Genomic DNA, 14006 nt, shown 5'->3' with positions numbered 1-14006 from the left:
GAATGGAGTGTAGCTACTATGTTTAATACCATGGATGGTTTGGGACAGAGGTTCACCACTTGTCCAACCTACTTACCATTGTGTTATGGAGGTTTTAGCGCAAGGTTGTTTGAAGGTCCACCATCTGACCAAGCTAGCTCTATTGAAAGATGCTATCTCTATTGTTTGAAGGTCAACATGTGAATGAAGTGTAGCTACTATGTTTAATACCATGGATGGTTTGGGGTAGAGGTTCACCACTTGTCCAACCTACTTACCATTGTGTTACGAAGGTTTTAGCCCAAGGTTGTTTGAAGGTCCACCATCTGGCCAAGCTAGCTCTATTGAAATAAGCTATCTCTATTGTTTGAAGGTCAATGTGTGAATGAAGTGTACTTACTATGTTTACTCCCATGTATGGTTTGGGGTAGAGGTCCACCACTTGTCCAACCTACTAACCATTTTGTTATGGAGGTTTAGCCCAAGGTGGTTTGAAGGTCCACCACCTGTCCAACCTAGCTCTATTGAATAGTCCTATCTCTACTGTGATAGCATGGATGGTTTTGGGTAGAGGTCCAACACTTGTCCAACCTACTATCCTTTGTGTTATGGAGATCTTAGCCCAAGGTGGTTTGAAGGTCCACCACCTGTCCAAGCTAGCTCTATTGAATATTCCTATCTCTATTGTTTGAAGGTCAATATGTGAATGGAGTGTAGCTACTATGTTTACTATCAGGGATGGTCTGGACAGAGGTCCACCACTTGCCAACCTACTAACCATTGTGTTATGGAGGTTTTAGTCCAAGGTGGTTTTAAGGCCCACCATTTGTCCAAGCTAGCTCTATTGAGTAGTCCTATCTCTACTGTGATAGCATGGATGGTTTCGGGTAGAGGTCCAACACTTGTCCAACCTACTATCCATTGTGTTATGGAGGTTTTAGCCCAAGGTGGTTTGAAGGTCCACCAACTGTCCAAGTTAGCTCTATTCAATAGTCCTATCTCTATTGTTTGAAGATCAATGTGTGAATGGAGTGTAGCTACTATGTTTACTACCATGGATGGTCCGAGGAAGAGGTCCACCACTTGTCCAACCTACTATCCCTTGTGTTATAAAGGTTCTAGCCCAAGTTGTTTTGAAGGTCCACCACTTGTCCAAGATAGCTCTATTGAAAGAAGCTATCTCTATTTTTTGAAGGTCAATGTGTGAATGGAGTGTAACTACCATATTTACCCCCATGGATGGTTTGGGGAAGAGGTCCACCACTTGTCCAACCTATTATCCATTGTGTTTTGTTTTAAAGTCCACCACTTATTCAAGCTAGCTCGTTTTAAATGAAACTGCCTAAATTTAAATAATCCCGTCTAAATTTGAATGAAACTGCCCAAATTTACATAATCCCGCCTAAATTCAAATCATGCCGCTCAAATTTAAATTGTCCCACCTAAATCAATTTCACCGTCTCACTTAAATTCAAAATTTCCTATCCAGATTCAAATTTGAAAGCAAGTTTAGTTAAAACGATGTCTTTGTCCCGCCTAAATTCAAATCCGCCCTTGTTGAATCACATTTTTTGTATCTACAGCCAAACAAGGTCCACCACTTGCCCAACCAGTAACACCAAGAAAAACCCGAACATTATACATCCACCAAAAATTCTAGCTCACATATTTCATATTTCAATCATTTAAGAAACAACAGACAAAGAAAGTAGCCATCAACAACTCAACAAAGACTAACCATTTGGCCAAACCAAGATTTAAGCAATTGACACAAGTAAGTCGACTTGTCATTCACGTTTACTGTTAATACAATATGCATTTAATATTACACAAACAATATATCTGCATATCTCGCTCTGTATGTTTGAAATATGTGTATTTGCATAGTAATACAATATGTGTATTTGTATAATAACAATACTAAACCCTAAAACCTAAAAACGTAAATTATGTCTCTCTGGAAAAAAGAATGACAAAGAATTGATGAGAGAGAGAGAGAGAGAGAGAGAGAGAGAGAGAGAGAGAGAGAGAGAGAGATGTACATGTTCTACTGTGTTGACTTGTTTTGCTGTGTCAATGTGTTCCGCAATAGCGACCTACTCTGCAATAACGATGTGCTTTGCAATAGCGACCTACTATGTGATGGTGCAACCTGCTCTACGATGGAGACCTGCTCGATGATGGCAATAGTGACATGATTTTCTCAGATGGTGATGGAGAATTGTTCTGTCGTGTTGACATGTTCTGTGATGGCGATACCACCTGCAATAGCGACTTGGTTTGCAATAGTGACATGTTCTATGATGGCGACCTGCTCGGCCATGGCAATAGTGACCTGTTCCTCTTATGCCGACCTCTACAACAATATCTATTTTGTGTTGTGCGTGAAAGCGACCCTAGGTTTGTGTTTTTTGTGTGCGAATGCCATGTAAGCAGCGAACGCGGCCTTTAAGATTAGAAGGATAATGACCCAAATCGCGGTTTGTGCCTCATGGCACATATGGGACCTAAACTTCAAATATAGCCCGTTTTGAGTTTTATTATCCTGTTTCAAGTCCAAGTTTCCTGTTCTGTCAAAACTTTTGACTGGGAACTCAGAATATAGCAACGAAGGGCTCGGATGAAAGCTTGCATTTCTTAATACCTTTTCCAAGTTAAAGTTTTTGGGGTACCTAACTTAAGCATTCTAACCCTAAAAAGTCTAGAGAGACACAAGTTTCATATCAACTTCTTGGCCAAAAGGGTAATCAAAATAGAGACAAGTCACATTATTAAACCGGCCTTAGACTCTTCCATGAGTGCTTGTGTTGCTTTCCGAGCCCTTCCCATTGGGAAGCAAGATCTTAGCCCAAAACCTACACGATTCACTTGTTCAACATGTAGTCTAACAAAGAAGGTCAATGTGTGAATGGAGCCGATCTACTATGGATGGTTTGGGGTAGAGGTCCAACACTTGCCCAACCTACTAATCATTGTATTATGGAGGTTTTAGCACATGGTGGTTTGAAGGTTCACCACCTATCCAAGCTAGTTCTATTGAATAGTCCTATCTCTATTGTTTGAAGGTCAAAGTTTGAATGGAGTGTAGCTACTATGTTTACTACCATGGATGGTTTGGGGAAAAGTTTCACCACTTGTCAAACCTACTATCCAGTACTATCCCAGCTAGCTCTATTGAAAAGTCCTACCTCGATTGTTTGAATATGTCAATGTGTGAATGGAGTGTAGCTACTATGTTTACTACCATGGATGGTTTGGGGTAGAGATCCACCACTTTTTCAAACTACTAACCATTGTGTTATGGAGTTTTTAGCCCAAGGTGGTTTGAAGGTCCATCACCTGTCCAAGCTAGCTCTATTGAATAGTCCTATCTCTATTGTTTGAAGGTCAATGTGTGAATGGAGTGTAGCTACTATGTTTACTACCATGGATGGTTTGGGAAAAGGTCCACTATTTGTCCAACCTACTAACCATTGTGTTATGGAGGTTTTAGCCCAAGGTGGTTTTAAGGTCCACCACTTGTCCAAACTAGCTCTATTGAAAGAAGCTATCTCTATTGTTTCAAGGTCAATAGCTAAATGGGGTGGAGCTACTATGTTTACTACCATGGATGGTTTGGGGCAATGACTACTTGGACACTAGGAAACAGGGTCATGCATTGGTTCACCTTGGACATTGAGCTTTAAAACTAGGTCCACCGCTTGTCCAAGCTATGCCACTTATATAGGGAGGGGTTCTTGAGGCAATATGCACCACTTCTCAAATGTTGCTTCCATTGAAATAATTAAGGATTACTTGGACATTGAGATGCAAGTTGGATAGTCATTTAGTGTTGACATTAAAACTAGGTCCACCACTTGTCCAAGCTATGTTGTAATATAGTAAATGGGTCACCATTTATCCACTTTGATTGGGGCTCCTCAAATTGAAAGTCATCGGACTATTAACATTCATAACCCTCATGTCTTTTATAATGAAAATTATACATTAGGAAAAATTTGAACTCATTTTTGGGCCTTTTAAGAGTGCCATATCATCAAAGTTGTACAAAAGAAAGCAACCCGGTAGACCCCTCTAAATATTGCTTAGAACCCCATGATACGACCTATCATTGGAAAGTTCTTGAAAAATGGATTCTAAAGAGCCAAGGTCCGAAAAGTTTGGATGACTTCTATGAAAGTTATGCCATTTCTTTTTCAATCAGCCAGGTTTTGTTACCGTTACGATAATCTAAAATCACCCTTTTCTAGATCTACATGAAGGCAATGTCAGATACATGCATGCTATATATCAATAGATAGCATTTGAAGAGTAGATTCTAAATATCCAACCTCCGACAAGTTTGGATCTTATTTGCAAAAAATTTACCGATCCCCACTTTTAGAAAGCTATGCCACATCAACAATTCTTACAAGGTCCATTTTTGAGTCCAAACTTTTCCTAATGAAATTTTGCTCAAAGAGAAGTACCACGTATTTTTTTCACTTGCAAGATGGACTTCGAATCTGGGGAGAAATTACATTTGATTCTTGATTGTGAAATTGTTGGTATTGGTTGTGTGTGTAGAACAAATTCAGATTCCACATGTGGTGGTACAAAGATAGGGGAAGGAAATGTATCTATACTAGTGGAAGAATGTTTGAAGGATGTGGTGCTCCCTTTTCCTACAGTGGATACTACATCTCTCCAAAGCTCATTATGGAGTGCTGTTCGATGGCCCAAGCTTCTTTTGTAGTCTTCCATGATAAATGACAACCCAATTGACACAAATGAAAGCTACAATGGTGATGAACAAGGGGATCAACCTCATCCTCTACTTACAGATGCAATACCTGTAACAAGCCCAGAGTTTGAAACATTGATACAAGAATCTTGGAGAAATCAAAGGGTACTTTTAAAGGATGACACAATGATGCAAATTGTACATGAAGGGACCATCTTATATGTATTTCCAAACGATTATGCTAACTTCCATGCACTTGGTGATGATTTTGTGGGTGTGGGTATTGAAAGGGAGAGTGAAATTAGTTAAAACATGCCTGATGTGGCTAGCATCACTTTGGTAAAGTGGCCCATCAAGGAGACGATCATGTTGGATGGGATCCCATTACAATGCTTTGTTCCTATTTATGGGATGCATGCTAGATGTGCAGAATTTGATGTATCCAATGATGATAATGCTAGAAAATATGGTGATGGGAATACCATTGCTACATCGTTAAGGAAGCGGTGCCACACTTTAATCAACAGATCTCGGAAAACAAGAGCAACACCAGATTCTGATTTTTATCTTGCAATCGAGTCAATTCAAAGGGTTTCATGTATTGATTGTTGTGGACAAGAATGCCGTCAGTTTGCAGATCGGGATATGGTGACAAGGTTATGGCAAGAATTTTGGGGAGAGTCTCAGTAAGCACGCACTAATTATGTTTATGATGTCCTATCTAAATGCTATCAAAAAGATGAAAAGATGCTATACCAATTCAAGATAAATGGCTCTATTGCTTGTTGTAGAGCATGGTATGAGCTACATGGAATACCAAAGACATCATTTTAACGCTACAAGGAAAAATTTGAAAATGGTGTGCGCCATTATGTGCATGGTAACACATGCACATTGAGACGAGGACTTCAATATACTAATTTAGCAAGAGCATTGCTAAATGAGTTTGTGGATAACAACTCTGAGAAGATGCCACACAAAAGTAGAACACTACTAGATGGCTCAAGAGACACTCAATTAGTGATTCCACCGATGTACAAACAGGTTGACATTTTAAGCAAAATGAGATCCACCTTTGGTACCAATGGCAGAGTATGTCAAGGCCCATGAAGAAGCGATTTCAGGGTTGAAGAATTATATTAAGTTTTGGCAAAATTTAGGAAATGGTTCAAGTGTGCAACGATATTATAGGCCCGTGATTGATTATTGGACTAAGGTAATTGACAAGCTTGGAAGAGCAATCATACCAGAGGGAGTCTTGTACGAACAAAACGCAAGAATGTCATCACACGAACAATGCACCACAATGAGCTTAGAGCAAGGAGCCGAAAGATTCCTAGGTCTTGAAGAGCTAAATGATCATTTCTATGGTCCTCAACGAGATAGACCAAGGGAAGAGTTTGACCCTCTATCTGATGTGAACCAAGGTGACTTTGTTTTGCTACTTCCAAGTGACATGGATATCTATCCAGTTTGGCTTGCAATGGCTTTATCAAACATTGACAATGAGCCTATATCACCAAACTATATAAAAGTTTTGATTCAATATTGGGCACCTTGTGCAAGAAAGAGTGGGATGACAGATACTCAAGCTTACACTAATTGTTGGAAGGGTTTTTGGGTTGTCAACTATAAGGACCCGCAAGTGTGGGAATCTGTAGATGCAATTGTTTGGTCTTGGAGACCCAACAAAGAAGATCCATTTTCAAGGATTAAGATTCTAGAAAGACATGCTCTAAAAGCTAAAACTGGCCTTGCTTGTGCATATCATCAACCACACTTGGATCAAAGTTTGGACATGGCATCCAATTTGGAGTAGATTATATGGAGCTTCTATTGTTATTATAATGGTTGTAAACAAAACCTTTTATTGTAGTGATCTTTCTTTCTTTTATTTCATCACTAGTATTTATTCAAATTTATGCTTTGTGCATCCTCAAATTTTGGTGTTTATCAACACCACAATTCCCCATCAGCAAGTATATCAACATTTTTCCCACTTTAAATGGAAAATTCCCAAATTACATGAATTTAGTCAGCTTGGAGATTCCCATAATGAGGGATTTTTACCATAATACCTAATATGGTCTTTTGCTCTCACATGCTAGGCAACTTTAGAACCAAACGGGCACAAGTTCCTACACAAACCCTAGGCAATTCTTGTGTTCTTAGAGAAAATCTTTCTTAGATTTTTTTTTTAAAATAGCAATTCTCACACAATGTGAGTGATGAGTGATTATAAAAGGCAAAAAAAGTTACAAGGAGAAGGCATTGCTCTGATCAACCCAAGGTATTGCATGAAGTGATCTTGTTACAAGGGAGCCAAGAAACCTGATACATCAACCACATAGTAAATCCACAATGGCCAAATACAATGCCACCACCACCAACCCCCTTATATAGGGAAAATGGTGCTTGATGCAATTGAAAACAACAAAAAAGCTACATACGTAGACAAGGACTTATCAACTGCTTCCACACCAACTCAATGCCAAGCTAAGTTGCGTTGCACATTATATGGTGTGTACATATAGTACCCATTAATCGGGCATATTATGCAACACCTCATATTAATTGGATGTATTATACAATGTCACATCAACAAAAACACCGTTTCATATGATTTCCTAATAGTTTGATCAAAATATAATTTGAACTAATATTTGATAGAGATGTATAATTTGATATAGGAAGCACCCGTGGGCTATATACTATTGTCGGCATATTTGTGAAAGGTTTGCCTTGAGTTCACAACAAAGGTAAACTCTAAAACCCAAAAAAGAGAATTCTTGTAGACATTATGCTTAAATTTAGACATATAAGAGGTAGATTAATTATAAGATGATTTTTTTTTTCAGTTTGATATGGTAGATAAAGTGTAGTTATTAGAAAGTATCCTTAATAGAGCCTTGTGTAGAGTTTCCCTCACACTTGAAAGTAAGTTAGCCATATTAAATTTAGTGAATGTTAGGTACTTACTTGCTTTATGTAGAGCCATGCTCTCACTGCGAAGTAACTTCGGTAAATTTATTTCACGGCTGCCTCCCAAGTGTAGAGCAATGATCACATTGGAGATAATTTAGGTTAGGGTAAAAAGAGATTACCTGCATGTGTAGAGTTTGACTCACACTTGGTCATTAAAATAGGTTTAAGAGATTCAAAATTGCTTGTCATGTGTAGAGTTACTCACACTTGAAGGCTATATAGATATAAATTAGGTTAAATTAGGTAATTCCTCATCAAGTGTAGAGTGAAAGCTCACACTTGGGATAAAATTTTAAGATTAAACAACATTATATTATGAAACAAAATTCAAGAACGTAGATTTAAAATTTAGGAAATGATAGAATTGTTAATGGTTATGCTTGTAGACAATGTAAATAATTATTATTTGGTTTTCAATTAGGATAGCAATGATTGGTATAGATTGAGGTTGATTTGGGCTATGAAGTTGATAGATAGTTTTGTTGGCGCTCGTAGATCCCTTTAGTGGAGCTACGTGGATAATTCAATAGTAGGAAAGACCTCATTGAGGTTGAGGTGCGAATCTTGTGGCCATAAATTTAGTGGGATCATACACAAAATCAAGAAATACGTGCTCAAATTTCCTCGAAATATGTTAGCTTGCAAAAATCCTCCTAAAGGTATCCACGAAAAAATTATTGAATGGGCGCTCACGACAAAGAGAATACTTGCTGAAGGAAAAGAAAATCTGTCCAAAAGTGACGAATTCACCAATTGAGAAGGATGTGGAGATGGATTTTGAAGATGAAGACAACTCACGTGTGCATAGGGAGACTAGCAATGCTACCCATCTACGGGGATGGGAATGGAGGGAGCTTTTTCTAGATTTTGCTCAACTAACCAATTCAAAAAAAGGCTCACTTCACTCCAAAATTAGTTTTTGGAGCGAGCTTTTCAGAGAGAGCTTTTTTTAATCCCTCTCTCTCTCTCTCTCTCTCTCTCTCTCTCTCTCTATGTCTCTCGAATGTCTCCAGAGAGAGAGAGAGACATTTGAGAGACCTCGAGAGAGACATTCGAGAGACATAGCTCTCTCTCTCTCTCTCTCTCTCTCTCTCTCTCTCTCTACACGAGAGAGAGAGAGAGAGAGAGAGAGAGAGAGAGAGAGAGAGAGCTATGTCTCTCTCTCTCTCTCTCTCTCTCTCTCTCTCTCTCTCGACATTCGAGAAACATAGAGAGAGAGAGAGAGAGAGAGAGAGAGAGAGAGAGAGAGGGATTAAAAAAGGCTCTCTCTGAAAAGCTCGCTCCAAAAACTAATTTGTTAAATATATAGAGAGAGTATATATATATGTGTATATATATATATTCCAGCTAACAAAGGATGGCTATGTGATCAGACCTGCCTATATGGACACTCATTTATCCAATGGGATATGATGTGCTATTAGTTAGATGTGCACATCATCGCATCAACTAGATATTGAGATTGGCAGATTTAGGAGAATACCAACAGAGGCCAATATTTTTTAGTTGTGTCATATAGAGCCAAAGACATATTTACATCACATATGTCATTGTCTAGTATACTATGAGATATGAGGCCACTTTCACTGCCTATTTGAATAGGGCTTTGCACCAGTGGCTAGAGTCATGAGATATCAAGATTAGAGATGCCCCGAGTTGTTTTTGCTAGAGTTGTGTAGACACAGGGAGGGTCTCTGAGAAGATAAGACAGTGGGAGACATTCAAAGGGAGATCATTGACTTCTTTCGAGCAGAGACCAATCAGATAAACAAGCTTCACAACAAACTTTAGAGTAGACCTATACCAGAGGTATATTGGCTAACATCCATTGAGCTTGGGAGAGCTAGACACCCACGTCTACAAGGGCCACCAAAACATCGACGGAGGCTCCATTTGAGGATCATGACTATTCTAGCACAATATGGGAGACTTCCAGTACGCCTATTTATAAAGGTGGACTTTGACGATGCTGTTTAGGCATCGATGCAGTAAATCCTTGAATATCGCATGACGACAAACATCCTCGAACATTATTGTTTATTTTGTATCCGAATATTGTATTAGATCCACCAAGATTGTATCAAAATAGGTGTGCAAAATTTTGAAAGCGTAGGTGATTAACGAGGATCTTGGCAAGATGTGTTGAGGAATTTACTAACATAATATGGTGAAAGGGGAAGCCCTTTACACTGTCGCAATCTGCAACCTAAAGGCTATAGTCCAAAACTAAAAAAAACCCGTTTGCACGTGATAAATAGGGAGAGAGGAAGAGAGAGAGAGGCCACCGAAGGCCCTACTAGTGAAAGGAAAGACAAAGGTCAAGTGTCGGAACAGAGTGAAATCGTGGCAGTATCACAATTATGGATTGCGACAGGTGTCGGGCGAGGGCAGATGTAGCACACCAGCAAGCTTCGATGGTAGCGTTCGTAGGTCGATGGCTGCTACACCGCGTCTCTCTCTCTCTCTCTCTCTCTCTCTCTCTCTCGTGTTGATCATGGCAGTTGCGAGCATGCAAGCACAGATACAACGGTCGTAGCGAAAGACCATTGTTACGTGCTCACAGCTTGTAGCAGACGGCTCTCCTCTCTATCGCCATCGCTAAAAGGTGCATTGCCTTCTATCTTGCGAACTTCATTTCTGTGTTCAACCGCCTTCTTGGAAAGGAAGACTGCTGCACCATGCGGACGAGGAGGCAATGGAAAGTTTTTGGAGCTTGCAGGTGTCGAGCAATTTGCTGGGAGAGAATCCAGAATGGAATGACGACGACTACCTGGCTGTAGGGTTAGCTCATTGTTTTGAGCAGGATGTCTTCCTTATCGAGCCGGTCACAGCAAGCACATTAGAGTCTAGAAACAGGCAGTGCCGCTATGTGTCCTTTCGGCATGTCACTTGCACAGACCTTGGCGTAGCTCTCAAGTTGGACGCCTCCTTGCTACCGTCTGAATTTACATCAGGCCGGTTCTGCAATGACTTCGCTTTCCGAGCCAAGTCTTCTGCTCGCACATGGAAAGGACCGCATGCAGTGAAGAACCTCATGAGCATTTTGCCTGTCGGTCAGGATATAATTTCTCCCTTGCCGACAAGCAAGACCTGAGTATTGATGTTTATGGCGAGAAGAGTGAGGACAAGATTGCCAGCCTGTTCAATGCTTAGGTGTATATTTTCTTGGGGCTGCTGTTTTTATAAGAACTATTTCTGTCCCTTCTTTTCAAAAAAAAAAAAGAAGAAGTGAGAGAGGCGGTTGGCGTATGCAGTTAGATGGTGTTACTTCTGTGGACAATATATTTCACAAAATTAGGAAATACAGAAACAATCAATGATTTGGTAATGTAGACAAAAATTTCCGTGATGTATTCCACAAAAAAAAGAAACAATCAATGATTTGGTAATGTAGACAAAAATTTCCTTGATGTATTCCACAAAAAAAGTAGCAAAAATTTCATATAAAATCCATGGGTTCTCATAATCCTTTTGATTACATCTTAAGAGATCAAGAAAAGAAACATAATATCATTAATCATGTAAAATGCATTCGTTACTTCGTTAGCGTAGCAGCCTCTTTTAAAATTCTGGCTGGAGGTTCGTCCACGTGGCCTCGTTAAAAATAGCGGCTTTTGCAGTCCGTTCTCTCTCTCTCTCTCTCTCTCTCTCTCTCTCTCTCTCTCTCTCTCTCTCTCTCTGTTGACAGAAAAGCCGTCACATCCAAGTGCTTTATTGATCCGAGCTGTCTGCCACACACGCCCGCCTCTAATGATGCATGCCATTGCGAGGACCAGGATGAGGACTCAAGAGTCAAGGCCATAATGTCCATTCAAGGAATTGGCTTCTTCATAGAGTTAGGTTGGGTTCAGACGAGCCCGGCGGCAGCCAAGGGGCTTGTGTTGTGCCTCCACCACGTGCGTTCACAAGGTGCGGAAGACGACCCTGACACAGAAATGACATGTAGAGATTAACCAATATGTATCATCCAATCTATAAAGCGTAAGATTCAATTGCCATCGATCTGCGATCAAAACTGCAGTCCGTCTTTTGCACTGCCGAGCTTGCAACAGCTGTGCATTTCCCGGGGGGGGGGGGGGGGGGGGGTATCGCCCATGAAGTGGCAGGTCCGGAAGCTTCTCTGCTTTTCGCTCGCTAGTCTCATTGTGCCACCTAGGTAGCATGCACCTTTCTCTCTGTTTGCCACCGGTCGTCTGAACCCAGCCTTATTACGGCTGAATCCAGGCTTCCTCTCATATGTGCGTATGTGCGGATGACAGCAGAGGCCATAGCCAAAGTTACCCTTGGCTCATCCAGATAAGAAGGCCTCTATCTATGGATTGGTTATCGAATCTGTGAGGCTGAGAAGCTAGAAAATTCATTCGGATATTGTTAGTCACGGTCTGTTTCAAATAATTGTCGTGCTTGGCAATGTCTTGATCGATATGTCTGCCAAATGTGGTACGAGATGTCGTCTTTTGGAACGCACTGATTGCAGGATACGCTCAACGAGGTCCAGGCCAGGAAGCTCTGGGTGTGCATCTTGCAGGCATGTGTCTCTATGCAAGATGCTCTTGAAAAGAGATGGCATGCTTGTCATTGCCTTGATCGATATGTATGCAAAATGTGGGACACTTCAGCAAGCACAAAAAGTTCTTCAGGAGTTTACTGTTCGGTACGGCATCAATTGATTGCGGGATATACACACAGAAGCAGGGAAAGAAAACTCTAGGCTGTTTTCAGTGGATGCAAAGTGAGGGCCTCCTAGGGCCAAAAAGCTCTAGGCTGTGTTCAGCCTCCTATCTGGAGTGTGGACACTTGGAATGCACTGATTGCAAGATTTGCCCCACAGGAGAAATTAGCTCTAGCCTAGCTTCAGCGGATGCGAAGCGAGCACCTCTCTCCATATGCAACGACCTACTGATGCATCTTGAAGGCATGCTGCTCTATGCAAGATGCTGATGTGGGCACAAAAATTCATAATTATATTGTTAGTCAGAGGCTGTTGTAAAAAGATATCGAGCTTGGCACTGACTTGGATGTATGCCAAGAAAGCACAAAAAGTGCTTGAGGAGCTTCCAATCCAGAATGGCGTCTGGTTCCGGGACGTGCAACGAGGGCAGGGCCAAACAGCTCTAGCAGATTTGAAGCGAGGGCCTCTCTTAAAATGCAATCATCTACACATGCATCTCGAAGGCCCGCGGCTACAAAAATTCATAATTATATTGTTAGGCAGAGGCTGTTGAAAAAGGATGTCGTGCTTGGAAATGTCTTGATTGATATGTATGCCAAATGTGGTGCGTTTGAAAAAACACAAAAAGTGCTCGAGAAGCTTCCCTCTTGGAATGCACAGATTGTGCGATGTGTGCAACAAGAGCAAGGCCAAAAAGCTCTAGCCTATTTTCAACGTATGCAAGCAAGTGTATTTCTCCAAATTCAGTCACGTGTACTTTTTTCTTGAAGGCTATGCTTACATCTTGAAGGCATGTGGCTCTACGCAAGTGCTCAAGGAGCTTCCTGTCCTGAGGGTGGACTATTGGAATGCACTGATTGAAAGATATGACCCACAGAGGCAAGGCCAGAAAGCTCTAGTCTGTTTTTAGCAAATGCGAACTGACGGCCTTTCTCCATCACGTACGCATGCATCTTGAAGGCATGTGGATCTACGCAAGATACTGAGTTTTTCAAACGACAGAATTGATTATGTCGTTTAATATAGATTGTATGCTTCTCGGAATTGCTACGCCATCTTACTTTGGTTCTATCATTAGCTTGCGACTACCTCCACCCACCTTGGAATTGGGCGGAAAATCACACAAAAAGGTCATTATTCTCACATGAATTTGTGCTTGGTTGATTTGTCGGCTCTAGATCGACATGCAATGTCACGGCTAAAATGATGCATGCTTCCCTTGCAGTTCCTTGCAAGCCCCTTGCCAATTGATGGACGTGGCAGAGGGTCGTTTCTACTCCTTGACCCTGACAATAGCTTGGATCACCCAGAGCCCCTTATGAGCTTTAGAGTCAGCTTCGGAGCTGCATAGATGTGTGCCCCCACTTAGTTGGAGAATCCACGATGAGATTGCAAGATATACCAATAGGGGCGGACAAGGATCATGTCGGCAAACTCATTCACAAAGCTTTAGCCAACATCATCATGTTCGTTACAACAATTGACACTTTCTCTCTCTCTCTCTCTCTCTACTTTCTTCTCTAGGGATATTACTCTTGTTGAATCTTCAAATGACACAACCACACTTACACAAATGACAAGAACGCATAAAATAGAGCAAGATTGAATCGAAGAATTAATACAATTTAAAAGCTAAGGATATATTTA

General features: G+C 40.8%; 1 pseudogene; it reads left to right on the top strand.

Moving 5' to 3' along the window:
* The first annotated feature begins 5786 nt into the window (after positions 1-5786).
* LOC147433813 (uncharacterized) lies at positions 5787-10840 on the top strand (annotated as a pseudogene).
* Positions 10841-14006: the final 3166 nt, after the last annotated feature.

Source organism: Adiantum capillus-veneris, chromosome 19, assembly GCF_014529385.1.
Source record: "Adiantum capillus-veneris isolate H3 chromosome 19, ASM1452938v2, whole genome shotgun sequence".
Classification (NCBI taxonomy): Eukaryota; Viridiplantae; Streptophyta; class Polypodiopsida; order Polypodiales; family Pteridaceae; genus Adiantum; species Adiantum capillus-veneris.
The sequence above is the reverse complement of the archived record's forward strand: the minus strand, read 5'-3'. Positions and strand labels throughout refer to the sequence as shown.